General features: G+C 40.4%; 1 long non-coding RNA gene across 1 annotated transcript in view; it reads right to left on the bottom strand.

Annotated features, from left to right (window-relative positions):
• The window catches only part of LOC148002487 (uncharacterized), a 61,276-nt gene extending 48,005 nt beyond the window's left edge, over window positions 1–13,271 (bottom strand). Inside the window, exon 1 of the long non-coding RNA XR_015633221.1 lies at window positions 12,730–13,271. This is a non-coding gene — a long non-coding RNA (uncharacterized LOC148002487). The remainder of the gene's footprint in view (window positions 1–12,729) is intronic.
• Window positions 13,272–20,840: the final 7,569 nt, after the last annotated feature.

The following is a 20,840-nucleotide window of genomic DNA, read 5'->3' as shown; positions in this document are numbered from 1 at the left end:
GTGCGTTAATGATCCAGTTTTATCCTGAGAGACACAGCCAGAATACAGCAAATACAGAGGCGAATGCCAGCAGCAAACCACTGAACTGAGAATAGGACCCCCATTGAAGGAATCAGAGAAAGAACTGGAAGAGGTTGAAGGGGCTCGAGACCCCTTATGAACAACAATGCCAAGCAACCAGAGCTTCCAGGGACTAAGCGACTACCTAAAGACTATACATGGACTGACCCTGGACTCTGACCTCATAGGTAGCAATGAATAGCCTAGTAAGAGCACCAGTGGAAGGGGAAGCCCTTGGTCCTGCTAAGACTGAACCCCCAGTGAACATGATTGTTGGGGGGAGGGCGGCAATGGGGGGAGGATGGGGAGGGGAACACCCATAAAGGAGGGGAGGGGGAGGGATTAGGGGGATGTTTGCCTGGAAACCGGGAAAGGGAATAACATTTGAAATGTAAATAAGAAATACTCAAGTTAATAGAAAAATATATTATTAAAACAAATGATCCAGTTTTAGTGTTTTATATTGGTTTCTCTTAGCTGTCAAGCTGACAGGATTTGGGATTGCCTTAGAAACAAATTTCTGGGAATAGTTCTAAATGATTATCTAATTAGATTAATGAGGCAGGAAGATCCCTCCTAATGTGGGGGGCAACAACCATGAGTTCGGCGTTCCCAGTGAATAGGGATGGTGAGTTGAGCATTCAGTATTCTGCGTCCCGCCTAGAGGCAATGTGGCCAGCCACCTCCTGTCCCTCCACCATCCCTTCCTCACTATCAAGCCCTATATGGTCTGTGAACATAAGCGAAAATAAACAATTCCTTCCTTGAGGTGTTTTTGTCAGATTATTTTATTGTAGCAATGAGAAAAATTATTAATATCTTAGAATGAATATAGAGAATGGATTTATATATTCTGATACATATGCATAGGTAACTATATTAATTTAGGAACCCAAAGTATTATAAAGAGATGAAAACAGAGTGCCTAACTAGTCCTTGTCATAAAAACTTAAATTCCAAATACAGTCTCAACCTGCAAGTTCAGTTCCAGAGGCTGCATCCCAGAGATAGCCACTCTGCATGTTTCAGTGGATTTTGCAATGTTCAGTTTTATTATATCACAGATGCTGATCACTTAAACAATGTCTGTATTACTTATATCAGTAGTAGACTGACCAGCACAGAGGTAGGTATCTTTTCATTCATGACTATGATTGGGCTTCAACAATGGCCTCCATGAGTACTTTGATAGAGAAGATATGCCTCTTGAGTAACTTGGGGATGTAGATCTTCAGTTACTTAATTAAACTTGTTCTCCATTTTCCTTCTATAGTTCGTGTTGTATACAGTTTATCATTGACTCTTCCAAAAAACAAAATACTTTTTCTTTCATGAGGATGACTGTTAAAGATACAACACAGTTCTGCAAGTAGATGGAAGAATCAGAAAGGTAGACAAAGCTGCCTCTTCATCTCACACATATGTACATGTCTGGCGGCATTGTTGCCTTAGGCACGGGGGCATAGGCAGCCTCAGGTCTTCCTTGTGGCCACATTGCTTTGAGGCAGAGTAAGGGTAGGCTATAGGCCCAACTCAAAGGCCTGCCATGGCCTGGGGAATCCAGTTTTGCAGAAAAGAACTTACCTATCCTGAAGCAATCCATGAGTTTGTTCTCAAGGACAACAAAACAAACCCAAACAAAGCAACTCATTTAGGATTGTGCTACTTGGAATATCATGTCCCTGCTTGCTTATGGGCTACAGGCAATTAATGGAGATCAAAGAAAAGGATGGTTACCTTCCTACAAGGACCACAATGGCATCATAAAATGACAGAGTACATCTAAGAAGAAGAGGTGAGGTCACCACTCACAGGGGCATCTTCTGTCAGGTGTTCATGGGTATGTAGTATTGCACTCTGGGTGATGAGATGGCCACCCCTGTGTAGCCACATGGTTTCAGAGTGTTGGGAACAATCCCATCTCCAGAGCACAGGGAAAATTCCAAAACAGCCATTGGGGTGGAGTTGAGGTTAGACAAAAGGTGAGCCCTTTCTGTGAATCACCACGGGTGGAGCTGGGGAAGGATAAGTGCAGACTTGAACTTAGGGTTTAGAAATGATCTTCTCCAGGCTGAGACACGAGTGAGTTGACATTGCCCAGTCAAGTTTACAGCCTGTTTGAAATTCTTCTGTCTTCTTTCTAAACAAAATAAAATAAATCCTTCCCTTCAGTCTTTAATGTGAACTCTAGATGTCTGCCATTATGTGTAGTTTAATCTGCTCAAGGCTTAGCTGTATTTTGGAACAGTGTTAGAAAGTTCTTCAGGTTCGGTTCTTCCTGCATACCTTTGGAAAGGAGCTATCTTTGGTATTTAATTCCTATTCAACAGCTGATGATAAATGGGGCACAGAGAGGTTAATGGCTTGCCTGATACCACACAGCTATCTAATGGACAGTTATAAATCATGGCACAATTTTTCTTCTGTTAAACATCATCCCCCAACTGATGGGCTGTATATCAATCAGATAAATGTGCCCTCCTTATCCTAGTGTTATGACCCAGCAATTCTAACTACTTGAGCAATGCTTTGGCCTACAGAAAGCATGTCTCGGCTTTCACTTTTTTCATAACAGGAAACTCCCCTGGCTCCATGCCTGGGGTTCTGTGTTCCATCTGGTCTCTGGGGTGTGTGAGCCCTGCTCAGGCAGACCAAATGCCAAACACTAGACTTCGTTTTGCCTTACGCAGCTGTCAGGGGTTGGGCTTGTGGGAAGTGCTGATGGGGACTCAGCTGGGTAAGAAACCATCCTTCTGTGGGAGACCTAGTCCAGCACAGCTCTGTACAACAAAGGCTCCCCACAGCAGTCCTTGATGAGAGAGGCAGTCCTTGCTTGTCCATACTGTTTATTGATTGTTCATCATGGAAAATGAGTGCATACCACCTCCTCAGGGTAGATCAGAGATTAAATACCTCTTGCAAAAAGGAATGTCCAGGAAGGGAAGCTTATTAACTAAACCCTCAGGGCCTGTAGATACCTTATTAGCATGGAGAACTCTTGTGTTCTGTGCTACAAGACCAATGGTCACATTCTTTATGTGGTAGTTGGGGTCACATGTTCCAGGCCAGGAATCTGGTCAGGAGTAGGTGAAATGTCTTGTGTCCTCATGTATTAGTTGCTGGGGTTTCTGAACCCACTCAACCTTATCAAGTTTCCTAGCATGGTCCACTGCCCCACACTTTTTTTTTGTCTCCCCTCATGACTTATTCCTACTGTTAGAAATATGCATGGAGATCTAAACAGGGGTAGAGACTATCTCATCAATAACACATTCATCTACAAGGTTGCCTGAGATTATATCTGCTACAGAGGGAAAGTATGGATGGTGTCATTAGGCTCCACCTAGACCCAGGAGATGGTACCCATCGTGCTCCCAACACTGCTCAGTGCCCGGAATATCATCTGATATGCAGCAAGTTCTCAGTTACTTATAACAGTGAAGAAGCATTTAACAAATAGGATTCTCAGAGGAGCCTGTTTAAGGGAAACAGACTAGAATTACTAATGCTCTTTTTTTCCAGTGATAGGAAAATCAAGAAAAGACTGAAAGATTTCTATCCTACTTGTGTGTGCGTGCGTGTGTGTGTGTGTGTGATGAGCAGGAGTGAGAGAGATGTTCAAAAGCAAATGCTTAGGTTAGCACTGTTTATAATAAATGAAAAATAGAAACAGAAAAAAATCAGACAAATAGATTGGGTTATGAAATCATATTTGGCCCTAATACGATCATAATGGATAGGATGCTATAACCTGAATGAACCCTGGAAACATGCTGAGTGGCAGAAACCATCTCAAAAGACCATACATTGTATGATGCCATGTGTGTAATGTACGGAAGTGACATGTCCAGAGATAGAGTAGATAGGTAGTTGTTGAGGAGTTGGGGGAGGGGAGAGAGAAAGGGGTTACTGGATGATAGAAAGTCTCCGAATGTGACGATGCTGAGGAGTCGTATGTCTGCAATGACACTAGCCAACGGAGCTGTACACTTCATATGAGCCAACGCTTCAGCATATGAGTTATATCTTCATCAAGCTGTGTGTAAGAGATGACGGGGGGGGGGACGGGGGCACAAAGAGATGGGAATAGGCATGTAAAATGCCCCAGAATAAAGGCTCCCCATCATCATCATCCCCCCAGGATATTAGTGGCAGCACGCACTGCTCATGTATTGATGACTTTGGGTACTCATTTCTCATCTGCTCACTTCCAAGCTCATGCAGACACATTCCAATTTAGTTAAATTATCTCGCTCAGGTTTCTTCATCATCGTTGTGAGTCCTAAACAACTAGACCCGATGAAGCCCTTAGTTCCAGTGCTGAGCTAGGCTTTACTGGCTGTCATTAGGTGCCAAGCACTTAGCAGATGTCACCACTAAGCCTACTAACAGCTCCATGAGGCAGACTACATTCCTCTCAGGTTATAGAAGAGAGATGGAGCTTTGCCTATCGGAAAAGTATCACCACACGGGGCTTGATAGACCCAGGCTTAACGGTGAGTTATTGTCTGGTCCCTCGTTTAGGCACTTTACTCACAATTTATGTCCTCAAAGACGAGTATGCTGAAAAGGGATGCATAAAAACCAGTTTAAAAGAGTGTGGAATGTCATAGAGACAAACCAGCCAATTTTGTATGGTTCTCTCCAACAGAGAACAGGGATGTGAGAAGCCTGCAGAACCAGCTGTCTGAATAGTCTGGAGGGCGACCCATGGGCTCCGGGGCTATTCTAGCTGTCTGTAAGAAGAAATACCTTTTAAATCTTATTCCAGCAGAGCAAGCAATAACACACAGGTCAGTTTCCTTTGTAAAAGACTCAGACTTCAGGTTTTTACTTCTGGTTATCAGTTCTACCCTATCAATACTATTTGCTCTTTGAAGGCATATCCATTTCCCTGTTATTAAAAATATCAGACTTTTTTACCCCACTTTTGAGGATGGGCACATAGACGCTGGAGGAGTGCACAGCATATAAATCGTTTCCGAACTGAGCTCTTGTTTTTCCCTGTGAAATCTGAGGACTTTGTTTCTGTTTCTCCCCTCTGCTATTCCTTCTTCCTGCATCCTCCTTAATGTGCTTTTATGGGGGCATTTATCCTCCATCCAATTCCCTTTGTCAGTTGAGTTTGAAGTCATTCTAACAGTAGATTGCCTAATCTCTTGTGGTATTTTTTCCATGAAATGTAAGATCTTTCCTGCTTACAGTATTCAAAGTCGTAGATTCAGGTCTAATCCTCAAATATGGCTTTGCCATTCTTTATGGCAAGCAGTCTTTCTCTTTCCAAGCTTTCCTTGTCCTCAAAAATTAATTGTTTCAACTATCAGCAACAATAAAAAGATCACCTCCCTACAAATAACCATAAGGATGCAGACTTTATCGTTAAACCATTGGCATAAAAAGAGACACACAAAAGCAAAACAGGACCTTTTGAAGCTGAGGCCAGCAGCTTCAGCAAGGAAATGCATGCTGGATTAACCTCTATTGGATAAATGTGGCTGACACAGCAACTTTGGACTTTAACAGAGTGTGTGACTAAGACTCTCATGATATTTCTCTGGATAAGCTAGATCGGGTAAGATAATAGCATAATTATATATAATCATACCTGGCTGATTGAAGATTGAATATATTACAGGATGTTTGTGTCCTGAGAGGAATGTTCCACAGAAATACATAGAAATAACTTACAGTTTCTTTCCTACCCTTAGACCTGCCCTGTCCACTCCACTGCACACACAGCTACTAAGTGTTTGGAATTTGCCTCTCGTAAGCTGAGTGTAAGGGGGGAAACATACACCAAACTTGAAAGATTAAGCATATTTAGAAAGATGCTGTGTATCTTTTAGTTTTTATACTGATTGCATGCTGAAATGATGGTCTGTATATAAAGCATAAAATACTTTATTTTTAAACCTGTTGGCTTATCTCTTTTATTTCTTTAGTGAATGTTATTAAAAAGTTGAAAATTGGGCATTGAAGATATGGCTCGGAGGTTAAGAGCATTAGATTCTCTTCTAGAGGACTGAGATTTGTAGAATCAAAGATGGTTTTAAATGTGCTTGGTTGACTTTAAATTTTTAAAAAGTCGTAGAGACAAGTAGAACTGATAAGATCCACTAGATTTTAGAAGGACTGCTGAATTAGATCAGACTATGGAAGTCCTAATTCCAAAATGGAAGAAAGGAGACTTGTTATGTTGGAAAGGAGACTTTACATTTGTTCCAACAGGAAAAGAAAAGCTATATCTTCCACACAGATTATTGAAGATAAGACTTGACCAGAGAAGACCCCTGAAGATCTTGGCTACAGACAAAAAGAGGGACATTGGCAAGATCCACAAGACAGGTAACATGTACACTGATCCTGCTACTTGAGAATGGTTCTGAGACTGGCTGAGACATTAAAAACATAGGCTTTGCATGGCCAATCTTCTTGATTACAAAATCCTCAAGAGTTTTCATGCCATTATTTTAAATGGTATAGATAAAAATTGGTATTAAAATCTAATATAATTCAAACTAGCATTTAAAGAAAGATGTCTTTCACCTGCTCAAACAAAAAGCAGGAATTCATTCTTAATTGATCTGTGCACCCTCCATATTCCATAAAATGTCTTTATAGAGCCATATACTGCTTGTAAGATTTATATACTGCAGAATGGAAGGAAAAAAAAAGTAGCCCTCAAAGAGTTAGACAGAACAATTTGCAAATTCATCTGGAATAACAAAAAACCCAGGATAGCTAAAACTATCCTCAACAATAAAAGGACTTCAGGCAGAATCACTATCCCTGAACTCAAGCAGTATTACAGAGCAATAGTGATAAAAACTGCATGGTATTGCTACAGAGACAGACAGATAGACCAATGGAATAGAATTGAAGACCCAGAAATGAACCCACACACCTATGGTCACTTGATTTTTGACAAAGGAGCCAAAACCATCCAATGGAAAAAAAGATAGCATTTTCAGCAAATGGTGCTGGTTCAACTGGAGGTCAATATGTAGAAGAATGCAGATTGATCCATGCTTATCACCCTGTACAAAGCTTAAGTCCAAGTGGATCAAGGACCTCCACATCAAACCTGATACACTCAAACTAATAGAAGAAAAACTAGGGAAGCATCTGGAACACATGGGCACTGGAAAAAATTTCCTGAACAAAACACCAATGGCTTATGCTCTAAGATCAAGAATCGACAAATGGGATCTCATAAAACTGCAAAGCTTCTGTAAGGCAAAGGACACTGTGCTTAGGACAAAACGGCAACCAACAGATTGGGAAAAGATCTTTACCAATCCTACAACAGATAGAGGCCTTATATCCAAAATATACAAAGAACTCAAGAAGTTAGACCGCAGGGAGACAAATAACCCTATTAAAAAATGGGGTTCAGAGCTAAACAAAGAATTCACAGCTGAGGAATGCCGAATGGCTGAGAAACACCTAAAGAAATGTTCAACATCTTTAGTCATAAGGGAAATGCAAATCAAAACAACCCTGAGATTTCACCTCACACCAGTGAGAATGGCTAAGATCAAAAACTCAGGTGACAGCAGATGCTGGCGAGGATGCGGAGAAAGAGGAACACTCCTCCATTGTTGGTGGGATTGCAGACTGGTACAACCATTCTGGAAATCAGTCTGGAGGTTCCTCAGAAAATTGGACATTGAACTGCCTGAGGATCCAGCTATACCTCTCTTGGGCATATACCCAAAAGATGCCCCAACATATAAAAAAGACACGTGCTCCACTATGTTCATCGCAGCCTTATTTATAATAGCCAGAAGCTGGAAAGAACCCAGATGCCCTTCAACAGAGGAATGGATACAGAAAATGTGGTACATCTACACAATGGAATATTACTCAGCTATCAAAAACAACGGCTTTATGAAATTCGTAGGCAAATGGTTGGAACTGGAAAATATCATCCTGAGTGAGCTAACCCAATCACAGAAAGACATACATGGTATGCACTCACTGATAAGTGGCTATTAGCCCAAATGCTTGAATTACCCTAGATGCCTAGAACAAATGAAACTCAAGACAGATGATCAAAATGTGAATGCTTCACTCCTTCTCTAAAAGGGGAACAAGAATACCCTTGGCAGGGAAGAGAGAGGCAAAGATTAAAACAGAGACTGAAGGAACTCCCATTCAGAGCCTGCCCCACATGTGGCCCATACATATACAGCCACCCAATTAGACAAGATGGATGAAGCAAAGAAGTGCAGACCAACAGGAGCCGGATGTAGATCGCTCCTGAGAGACACAGCCAGAATACAGCAAATACAGAGGCGAATTCCAGCAGCAAACCACTGAACTGAGAATAGAACCCCCGTTGAAGGAATCAGAGAAAGAACTGGAAGAGCTTGAAGGGGCTCGTGACCCCATATGTACAACAATGCCAAGCAACCAGAGCTTCCAGGGACTAAGCCACTACCTAAAGACTATACATGGACTGACCCTGGACTCTGACCTCATAGGTAGCAATGAATATCCTAGTAAGAGCACCAGTGGAAGGGGAAGCCCTGGGTCCTGCTAAGACTGAACCCCCAGTGAACTAGACTGTTGGGGGGAGGGCGGCAATGGAAGGAGGGTTGGGAGGGGAACACCCATAAGGAAGGGGAGGGGGGAGGGGGATGTTTGCCCGGAAACCAAAGAATTATTATTAAGTATTAAATAAAAAAAAAAAAAAAAAAAGTAGCCCTGGCAAGATTCATCCTCAAGAATGCTGGAATGCCTGATACTGCCTCAACTGATGCCATTTTCAGAGATTTGCTTTGAGAACTTCAGAAAGGGCTACTAATCCCAGATGACTTGGTTCATTCAGGCTTTCAGACATTCCAGTCAGGACTTCAGTTAAGTCCTAAACTTTCTCAATATATAGAGACTGCACGGCAAAGGGTATAGCTAGATTTCTTAAGACTAACCATTTTTTTTTCTAATTTTCTTTGGCTCTCAAAAAAAGAAATTCTTCTCCCCAATTCAACAAGAAGCAATTACAAGAAGACCATCATCCCAATCCCTTAAGTTGGGATGGATGGTTTTGATCATTTTATGAATGATAGATATGTTGTCATCTTAGGGGATGATTACAAATAGTTATGGTCTTGGAGGAAAATGAAACAAAATTGGGAGCTTAAACACAAGATTTTCTATCTTTCTGCTCCTTTCCTTTTCTCTTTCTTAGATAAAGGATAGGGGGCTAAGAAGAAAGGAATATAGAAATAACATAAAAATTAAACAAATAAACAAGAGTGTGGAATATAGAAATATTATAAGACATTAGACAAATAGGGATAGATTATTGAATATACTCAACCCAAAAAACATAGCTATAATCTTCCATTGGTAGAAATCTTTTTATTTTTATGCAAAAATGAGGTTATATTTTGTTACATCGGTACAGAATTTTGTAGATTGATACAGGTTTTAAGTTTTTATTGGTAAAAATCTTTGTATATTGATACAAAATTTAAGATTAATTTTGTTATATTATATACATACATATATATATTTAAAACTCTTGTATAGGTGTTATGTCTGTGCAACTCATTTAAAAACACAAAATTTAGTCCCAATCTTTTTAATAGCTGCTATTGCAAACTATTAAAGATGATTAAAAAAACACAAGTTATGAACTATTAAGGATGGTTAGGAAATGCAAATTAGTAGTCAGATAGTCAAACTCATGGTCATAACAGATTCTAATTTAATTAATTACAATAAAATTCTTTCAAGGTTATTCGGATAGTAAATAGCTAAGAATAAATAATGTTGAACAACTCAAATATACTATAGATAAATAGTTGGTCTTTGGAAACATCAGAGATCCACAGAAAATGGCATTTAAAATTATTTCAGTTTTAAAAGATCTGTTGTCTATGAGACAGGTCTGCTCCTGACAGTCCACCAATCCCACTTCGAAGATGATGAGCATCAATAACATTCATGTGGAATTGCTTCGACCATTGCACACTAGCCACTGGGCAATGAAATGCCTACGCTTCAACTACAGACAAATGTGTCCAGAAAGGACAAATAAACCCAGGGCCAAGCTCTGCCAATACAGAGTAAGCAAGTCTTTCATAATTCCTGCTTCACAAAACGTCTGTCAGATATTCTGGGCTAGAAGGGTGAAGATAGATGCTCTAACATTATAGAGAATATTAAAGACTATCCAGGTGGTCAGCCAACCCTGTCATTTCTATATTTTTTGGAAGCCACATCCTATGCTTCCTGCATACTCATGTAATATTTATTTCCTTCTCAGGCCTCTGATGGGGTTGAATACTAAATAATCAGAGTCTTATTATAAGCTTAAATTGATTAAAATTTTAAAAGATGTTCTAGGTCTAAGAAGGTAATTTTAGGATTTTGGTAATATAAGTTATGATATAAATTGATTTAGATATCCTGAACTCACCAGGATAGGATAGATAAAAAAATCCTTTCTCCTGAGTTGCCAAATATGAGTGGACTAAACTTTTGAATTTAACTCTTACCTAATAATTTTCATAATAATTTATAATTGTCCCTACTGTATATTATTTTTTATTACAAGAGAAAGTATTTTTATTTAGATAAAGAGGGGGAATTGATGAGTCTGTTCCTATGTATTGTAATGCTAAATTTTATACTAGAAGGTCTAGGCCTACAAGTGAATTCACAGATTTACAACCTTTTATTGTGTAAACTTTGTTCATTAGTTTAAAACTATTGGTTAAGTAAAACTGGCTACAGCCAATTACTAGAGGGATTAGAGGTAGGTGGGTTTTGAATTACCTAGTTGGGGGTGGAGAAGAGAGAGAGAGACCAGGAGAAAGAACTAGGAGAGAGAGGAAGCCACCATGAAGGGAGATGGACCATGAGTACATGGCCAGAAGAAACAGCAAGTATCTAGGGTGCACTGCTGGGGAGGTAGCCAGAATAGCAGTTAGAAGAGTAGATTAGGGATTAACCCCCAGTATTTGTCAAAGCCAAAAAAAATAGCCATAATTTGACTCTTATTTATTTGTAAGCTAGTCAGGGATAAGCTTAAATCGGTTGTACTACAGAGGTTCAATTCCCAGGACCCACATGTTAGCCTACAACCATAAAAAATTCCAGTCCCAGGGGATCCTGTGCCCTCTACTGGCCTCCCTGGGTACCAGAAATGTACAGGGTTCATAGACACATATGCAGAAGAACTTTTACACTCACACAAAGTAAGATTTTTACAAGTTGAGAATGATCTGTGTGGTTCGTGTTGTATTTCTGTTGATTGAGCTGATTTAGACAAGCTTGGCGATTCTCATTTTTCATTTGTCACCCTAGAAGTCCCAAATTTTTAGCTCAGCACTCATCAGACCTCAGTCTTGAAGACTTAACTGATACCATCTTCCATCATTCGACAAATCCTGAATCCCCTTCTTTGTATCTAGTGGTTCTCACGGGCCATCAAAAGTAAGATTCCCTTCTTCACACTTATTTGTTTGCTTTTGTTTGTTTGCTCTCTATTCTTTCTGTGTGTTCATGTGCATATGTGTGTAGGAACACATACCTATGCATGTTCACGTGTGTACAGGTGCACATGTGTGTGTACTCACATGTATGTGAAAGTTGGGGGATAAAATCAGTGTCGCCTTTAAGTACCATGTAGTGTAAATTTCTCATTCCTCCTCTGCATATTTTTACATAGTTAACATTCGTTCTTTTTTGGTGTCTCTCTATGGGCAACTTTTAGCTTATTAGCCTTGTTCAAAGCAGAAATCTTCAAAGAAATATTTCTATAATTTGTGCCCCTCATTCTTTTCCCCCATCCATTCTGAACCCATTCTAACAATACATTGTGCTGGTCATTCCCTAAACCTATTCTGGTCATGTCACTAGGGGCCACTCTATCACTTAATCTAACAGAGCTCTTATATTATTCGATAGACCTGAAACATTTATCCAGATAACCATTCTCCCCTGATAAAACATGTCTTAGGTTTAGCTTCTTGGACATTAGTCTACCATTTTCTTTTTTCCTGCCTGCGATTCATTGTTTGCTTGCTTTTTGCTCATTTCTGTTTAGCATAACAACCTCAAAGATTCAAGTACTAGAGCTCAGTACCAAGTACTAAGTTCTAAATTATCTTTTTATTCCCACTGCACACTAAGTAATCTCTCTCAGTACTATCTTTGCCACGATCATACCTATGAATTATACATTTATATAGTAGGATCTTAAACTCAAATATGCGTGAACATCATAAAGTTAGGATGCTCAAACTAAACTCTTTGTCATCCCCAGTAAAACCTGTTATTCGCATGGTTTTACCCATCTTGGTGAGTGACAACTTACTTCCTCTGGTTGCCATGGATAAAGCCTTGGAATACCCTTAGCTCTTCAGCTTTTCCCTCACATAACAATTCCACGTAAGTAACCATACAATATTCTGGGCTCTGATTTAAAAGCATATTCTAGCATTCCCCTCTTCTTACCACCTCCTATTCTTGGGTAAATTTCTGCAATGGCCTCTTACTGGTCTCTCCTCTTATCTCCTTGATGCCAATGGACTACTTTCACTGCAGGAACTACATCCATCCCTTTACAATTTCAACTAAATTATACCCATCACCTGAAAAACAATTCTATTGGCTTCTTTCTCAAAGTACTTAAAATGGCTTCCAAGGACTTACATTATCTGTCCTTTAATTTGCTGAGGCTCTCAAAGCAACTGGAGGTAGTTGACTTAAACTACCGAGTTTCCACAGTTCCGGAGGCTGCAAGTCCAGGATGAAGGTGTCAGAAATGTGGATCCTTCTGTGGCTTCCTTCCTCAAGGTGGTTGCTTCCTCCTGAATCTCCATATAGTCATCCTTGCATACAAGTTCATTCATGTCCCAGTTTCATGTTCTTATGAGGCTGTCAGCCAAGGTTGGATTAGAAACTTCCAGAATGATCTTAACTTCAGCAACTCTTTAAAGTGAACGTTTTCAAACTAAGTCACATTTTAATACACTGGAGCAAAGGGCCTTGTCCCTTTTAGAGAGGGAGACAATTTATTCCATAACAACCTCTTTGACTTCACCACTTTCTACTCTCTCCTATTCTTCTACTCAACCTCAAAAGATGTGAGACTCTTTCCTACTTAGGAACTATTTTTTATTCCTCAATACCCTTTCCCTCTTGGCAGTTGCAAATCCTTCTTCCTTGTTTTCATTGTTTGTCTGTTGAAATGTTACTTCATTAGTGAGGCATTTCCTGCTCACCCCGAGGATGAGTGCAAACTTCCAATCTCCCAATGACGTTCCCTGTGTCAGTTTATAACACACTGTTTTCTTATTTGTAAGCCTAGAATTTTACAATGTTTTTTCAACCTAGATATTCATTGAACATATCTCAAGTGAGAAGGGCATTTGCAGAAATGAATTAATGTATCCAAACAGGAGGAGCTTGGAATCTGTACACTCTAGAAGGCACAATTCAGAAAAGTCAGATAGAGGAGAGGAGGGGAGGGGATGGTGGGGAGAAGGGGAAGGGGTGGGAGAGGAGTCAAACCAATTCTAGAGGAATATTGAATAACTGTCTTAACACTCATGAAGGATTATCCTGCAGATGAAGGCAAAAATCAATCAGCATTTGACATTACTTGGAGAGGCAGCATTGAAACTAAGAACAGAAATGAAAAGAGGGTAACATGGGGTTCAGTTTAAAAACACAAGATTCCAGCTTTTGGAAGCTGGTTCTGGATGGTAGAAAACAGGACAGTGGTAGCTAGACAATTGCCTAGAACATGCTGCAGAGACAGTCACCTACCCACCTACCTTGGTGGAAGGTCTTGCAGATGATTTTTGAAGTGAGTTCCAACCCCCAAATCCCATAATGATAACCTGATTTTGCATTAGAAAAATGTTACTCCATGAGGTGTGGCTAATTCGGATACCCCACTTTTGTGGTGATATTTTCACTGTAGAAACACCACAAGAACAGATAAGGTTGGTAAGTTCTTAAGCTCAGGGTTAAGCTTTGATGATAGTCACAGTTTTAGACAAGTTACTCTTGGGTATACACCTTAAATGGATAAGTCCTCATCCAATTGGCCAGGATGACAGTCCAACCTCTTCCATTTTAAACATATTAATTCTAGGGACTTTTCAACTTGTGGGAACTAAAAGAGAGGTGTTGAGGGGGGAATGGTGTGTGTGTTGGGGGGTGCACACACATTCTCTATTGTTTTAAAGACTCAATTGCAGAATGTGAAGGAGGCAGGAGAGATGTTCTGTAACTTCATGTTGAAGGAGAATCACATTAAATCAAATTCCTCCTTATCACAGGAGTTCCAAAAGGAGGAGAGTCATTTGGGCCAGGTGCCCAACTTCTTCTCAAGTGTGTAACAGATAAGAGAGCTCTTAGCATGAAAATTCAGGATGAAACTCTTACTTATTCAGAGGCCATTACTGTGACACCTGACACCAACTGCTCCCCTGTCCCAAAGGCATTGTAAAGCACTTTACTGTGCTGCGCTTTGGTTCATGAGAGTAATTTTTACACTGAATGATTATCACTGAGGAGTAATTCCAAAAACAAGGAGGCCCGGGGGTGAAGACACACCCCAGTGCTTGCCTGAGCTACTACATTTTCGTTGTTTTAACATCATGGCTTATCTTGGGTGTCTAGTACCTGAGACCAGTGGAAGCACACAAAACAAGAATCTTCAGCACATTTTGTATATATAACTCAGCCTTTTTCTAAGTGTGTCTTGAATGTAGCTTTGGAAGGTGATTAGTGATTCGAGTGGAAAACAACGAACAGTGCTGGTAGAGTCTGATAAAAAAAAAACAAAACAAACAACAACAACAACAAAAAATATATAAACAATACCCAACCATTCCCATGTCCTGGCTACATGTTTAAGCACATCTGTGTTGTACTTTGTACAGGCTAAAAAGTAACTAGTGTGTTTGATATTATTCCAGAATTTGAACCAAGACACGTGGTCACACTCTAGAAAGATCTGAAACCCAGAGTTTGTGTGTTTCCTCCCCCCACCCCCAATCTCATCATCTCCATTTAACTGCCCTGTCCCTTCCTCTGAGAGAGGAACTGGTCAGTATCCTTTCCAGACTTTGCAGACCCCACAGATCAAGGTGCGGACTCGTGCCTTTTGCTTTGCAGTTCAGATAACTGAATCGGGTTTCACAGACAATTGGAAGATAGAGATGGAACTCTTGCTTTCCTAGGCTTCACTCCCTAAATCATGTCCTTATTTTTCCTTTTTTGTTACAGTAGTGAGGGTTGACAGAGCTCCTTAGCACAGTTAGTGGTACATGAAGATTTCAATAATGACTCACAGGGAAAAATTATGCTCTTGCTCTCCATGTACACTTCATGAGAACTTTTGGCAAAGGTGCCTCTCAAAATTAATCCCACAGCAGTCTCCTTCCGCCCTCTCCCTTCATCTCTTCAGCAGTCTTCCCAAGGGTCCTGGCCACTCCTCGAGGGCTTCACCTTAGATAATTAGAGGCAGCATTGTGGATTCAAGTCTTATACTGAGCCTTTTCTTTCTAAACTTAGCAATACTTTCTCCTTTTCTTAGATTAAATTTTAAATAGAAGCAATCTCAAATGTGGTTTGAATTCTGTCCCGTTTCATCCCCAAATTAAGAAGGAGCTGGTCATACACTCGGATGAATATTCAAAAGATTGTAAGCCGGCATCTTCTACAGAGCACACATTGTTACTCTGATGTTAAACCTTTGAAACAGTTTTCAGTGGCTTTAAAATGTCTGTCTACCTAATATTTCTACAATTTCTTTAATGCACTTTCAGAGCCATGCATTGAAACATCATTTAGCTGAAAGAGCCTGTTTAGACAAACTGTGCCTACAAACATTCATTTCTGCAATAAATAAAACCAAGAGTCTAATTAGAATGCCTCTACCAGTTACCCAATCCGAGAACCTGATATAACAAACAAAAACAAAAACCTAAAGACTAGAGTAGCTTCAAGCTCTAGCTACCATCTTTAAAGTTCAAAGTACATCTTGGTGCTTTAAAGGACTGTGGGCATCCTAAAAGTCAAGATGTTAGTTTAATTTATTTAATTATTTTTCAAACATTTGGTTACAGAGCACTGGTAGTACGCATTGACTGCCTATGAGAATTCTTGATAAATTGAGTTCTGTTGTACCCAATTTGGAAATTGTTCTGGAAAATGTTATTTAGACCATGTATGAATATTTGATATGTAAAATTTTCTATAGGACAAAGACACCTCATGATAGGGATTTGGGAGAAAGGGCATGATAGAAGAGTCTGGGAAAAAGTATGTCGAACATGCATGATATACTTGTAAGAAAACTTGCAAAATAGATTTAACATATTTTCTTCTCTAATGCATTTGTACATCAGAAAATAACCTTGATTCGGAAATGTAACTGAGTTTACTGTATATCTATACTTTTACAAGATATGATTGTCAACTAACTGTATTCACCTGATTACGTAGGGAGATGCCCAGAGAGTGGGTAAAACATTGTTTTGGGGTTTGTTTGGAAGACTGTTTCTGGAAGAAGTTCCCATTGGCGTTTACCAATAGGTCAGGTAAATAATGCTTTCCCTCAGCAATAAGGGTGGATGTGTTCAAAACACTAAAGTGGAAATGTTTCAAGAGGTACAACCCTGCCTGTGCTCTCTTCTTGAGCCCGAGTATTGTATTATATATTTAATTTTAATAGAGGAGGATGTTCTATTACACCTTTGATTATTCAGTTCCCAAATAAAAGACAGGTAAACTTTTAGCCTTAATCAGCAGTAGAGCTGGTCAGGTATCAACCCTCTAAGCTACTAGAATCTACTTCCCCATTAATAATCTCCCAGTTATAATTTGAAATGTTCTATCTGCTCTTAACTGCCATTGGCCAAGCCTCTTGGTCCTATTTCCATGGGTTCACCTACTCCATGGCAGCTTCCTACTCTCTCCACCTTCTCCTTGTTTCCCACTCCAGGCCTGGGAACCAAACCACTCCCAACCCACCCCATCCTAACCCCCTACTTCCCCACCCCTGCCTATCTCTCTTCTGCCCAGCTGTAGGCTATAGGCATCATTACTCACCAATCAGGGTTACTTTTGTGGGCAAGGTTACAGGGCATCACCTAGGTTTACATGCAGATTCTCTCATCCCTGGGGGGCAATCAAGCCTTGGAGGCTAGTATTTAGCATTACAACATATAACAAAACATTAAACCTCAACGCTGGAGCATTTACCTTCTCCTGTCCCTGGACATCAGAACTCCAGTTTACTCAGTTTCTTAAGCCTTCAGACACAGACTTAATCAGTCCATGTTATTTTCAGAGGTCTATAAACTCAGGATTATACACTAGTTATGAAGGTTCTCCAGTCTTCAGAAGGATACCTGTGGGATTTCTGGGATTGTATTTTTTAAGGGCACAATAACAAATTCATATACATGTATGTGCAAGAGAGTATGTATGTATGTACATATGTACATACATATGTATGGGTGTATTCTGTTGACTGTGTCTCTTTAGTGCTCTGACACACAGAGACATTTATGGCTCATTTCTAGAGTGCTAGTTAAGTCTCCAAGTGCCTACTGAGTTCTCATAAGTAAACATGACACATTCCTGATTATTTGTGGTATTGTATTGCTGGCTTCTTCTGAATAACTTTTGGTCCTGTGCTGGGGAGCAGCAATTATGATGGACACAGACTATAGCTGTGTCTTCACTGTTCATCCACTGTTCACTTTCCTTGGAAATTCTACTGATAACTAAATATTTAATCTCAATGGAGATTTTATTGAAAATAGATTCTTTTTTTATACAAGGTATCCTGATTATATATAGTTGCCCTTCCCTTTCTTCCTCTCAGTTTCTTCCCACCCTCTAACACTAGTCACCCCTTAGCCACCTCCTCTGTACCCTCGGCTGCTGGAACCCTCTTGATGTGTTTGGGCTGCCCCTCCTCCTGACATTCTGATTTGCCCTTCCCAGGGCGCTAGGCTTGAAACTCCCAGTTCCTTCTCACTAAGTCACATACAGAGACACAAATACTTTACACCACATGGCAATTACTAATGCATTTTTATGGCTTCTTTTTTTCTCTTCCCACATATTTTTCTCCTATAAACACATGGTTTTTAAGAGGTGTGAATATGAGTTTTGTTTTGAATTTAACATTCTTTTTTTTATTTATGAAAGTAGTTTTTTCATATAAAATATTTTCATTAAACTTCCCGTCCGTCTCCCGAGACCTCCCAAATTCTCCCTACTTCCCCACCCACCCAAATCCAACCCCTTCTTCCTCTCCTTTCCATCCTACCCACAGTGTCAAGTATGAAAAGCCATGATTGATGTCTCAATTGATATTTCAACTTTCAGTTTTCATAATACATTTACTTTAACTGGAATAGGTCACACATGGGACAGGGATTGTTGATTGACAGCTAGGGCTGTCTATTTGCTTGGGGACAAAGTTGTGTACCTAATGAACATGTATTCGATGCCTTTGCTTATATGTTTGTTTTGGTGTTTACATGAATGATATGTTCCTACATACCCAAAGCCTGTCCACTTCGGGGGTAGGAAACAATTCTCTAGCATTTCTCTACCATTAAAGAGAACCCAGTGAGTAAGTCTCCAGTGTACTTTATGCAGACGTCTGGCTACCTTAGGAATTTACCATCCGCTTAGTGTCAATATTTGTCAGTGTTGAGTGATTACAATGGATCCAGATGCCAGCAATTCCTAGTGAGGGCTGTGACTCTCTGCAGCTGCCTCTGGGTGGGGTTTCCTCTGAGCACATGTTCCCCATTCTCTAGGACAAGCCCATTTTGATCTTTTCAGTATCTCCGGCACAAAGCCTTCCCAAGCATGGTGCCATCTGCAATTGGGATGCATGTCTTTTACATACTGGGCACATGTCTTTGGGAGGGCCAAGGTTTTGCTTAATTCTCACCATACCATCTACAATTCTATTCCTTTCTCTCTGACTCAACTGTATGCTGTGATACAATTGAGAATAGATTAGTGGTAAACTTGAGTGGGCTCTTAACCACGTTTTCTTTTTTAAAAAAAGATAGTTTACTTCCCAATTTGGGAGCTTTATTATCAAAATATCACTTAGAAATCCACCTATGGAATATTGAGTTGGTATCTGCTGTGCTAACTGGCAGCCTCTGGCAAAGTGAACCCCAAGTCGTCGTGAGTTGCTGAGCTTCCAATGAAAACACTGGTTTGTACGATAAATGAAGCTTTCCTATCACCACACCAATTCGAGGGGACATTTTCCAGAAACTAAGGCTCTAGTAAGTTCCATAACTCTTTCTAAAGCTGAAAAGTACTGGTCAGGCTTTCTCAAAACATCACTGCCCGACTGTTTAAAGTTCTCTAAGGAAGCAAACACCAATAGTGCCCGCGTGGCCTGCTTACACTATCCTGCTACTTAACTGATTCTAAATAGAGTATTTCCTTTTCTTGTGTCGCTTTCATTCCATGAAACACAGGAGTGTTCTTGCACAACAGTCCTGTTGTCGGGGACCGGGACCGCATTCCCGGACTGGGCAAAGCTAGAGCCCTGCCCTGAGCAGATTGCTGAGAAGGGCTTGAACTTTTCAAAGAAAGAACATGTCCCCAGAAGACTGTTGCCTCATTGTCTAAGGAGAACATCTTGAAGTTTAGTGATTCACCTTATGTCCTTGGGCATTCCCAGTACTGCCCCCCCCCCCGCCCTAAGCTTCAGTTCCTGCTTCAATTCCTGCTTCAGAGCTTTAAATGCTGTACATTCCTCTCAATAAACAGACCTTGACAAGGACACTGCTTGGTCTTGCTCCTCTTTCTCGCCTGTTCTCCCACAGGTATGGGGCCCCCTCGACCCCCACGAATAACGGAGCTGGCGGGGGCAAGTGGTGCCCAACGTGAGGCTCGAGGTACGGAACCTCACCAGACAGAAAAAGAAGTTGAGGACCCCGGGTATCTGTCCAGAAACCAACACAGATAAAGTGAAAGTAGCTGCGCCGATCTGGTGTTCATCGCAGCGTGCTCTCACCGCTCATGAGAGAAAGACGTAGCAGGTAAGAGTTTTATGTCTAATTGAGAATGGGCAAAAAATGTCTAAGGAAGAGGTCTTTATCAAAGACCTTAAGGCTTCTCTCAGGGAAAAGTGAGTAAGACTTAAGAAAAAGGGTCTCGTTAAATTTTTGTGTCAGAAACTTGTCCTTGGTTTATTATTGAAGGACCAGAAATTAGCTCCTATAGTTGGGACAAGGTTGGAAAGTGTTTAAATGACTTATTGTAAGAAAAAGGATCCGGTGGTTCCGATTCAGGAGATAGTGTCTGTGTCTTTGTGTCTTTGTGTCTTTGTGTTGGCTAAAGTCTGGGTCTGTATTTGCTACTCTAGGTGTTGCAAATACTCTAGGTGCTGCAAGGGCAGCTACAAGGACATCTGCTGTTGCCCTGCAACACGAGGCTTATGGAGAATTCAGAACTGCCATTGACTTAGATATAAAAAGAGTAAAAAGACTTTTTAGCTGACCTCCAAGAATCCCTAACCTCCCTCTCAGAGGTAGTCCTTCAGAATAAAAGAAGATTAGATCTGATATTCCTTAAAGTAGGAGGTCTGTATGCTACACTAAAAGAGGAATGTTGCTTTTATATAGACCATTCAGGAGTAATTAAAGACTCCATGAGTAAACTTAAAAAAAAGTTAGACAAAAGACAGAGAGACAGAGACCATCAGGGATGGTTCGAGAGCTGGTTTAGTAGATCTCCTTGGATGACTACTCTGA

The sequence above is a fragment of the Rattus norvegicus genome, chromosome 11, assembly GCF_021556685.1.
Source record: "Rattus norvegicus strain SHRSP/BbbUtx chromosome 11, alternate assembly SHRSP_T2T, whole genome shotgun sequence".
NCBI classification, from domain to species: domain Eukaryota; kingdom Metazoa; phylum Chordata; class Mammalia; order Rodentia; family Muridae; genus Rattus; species Rattus norvegicus.
The sequence above is the reverse complement of the archived record's forward strand: the minus strand, read 5'-3'. Positions and strand labels throughout refer to the sequence as shown.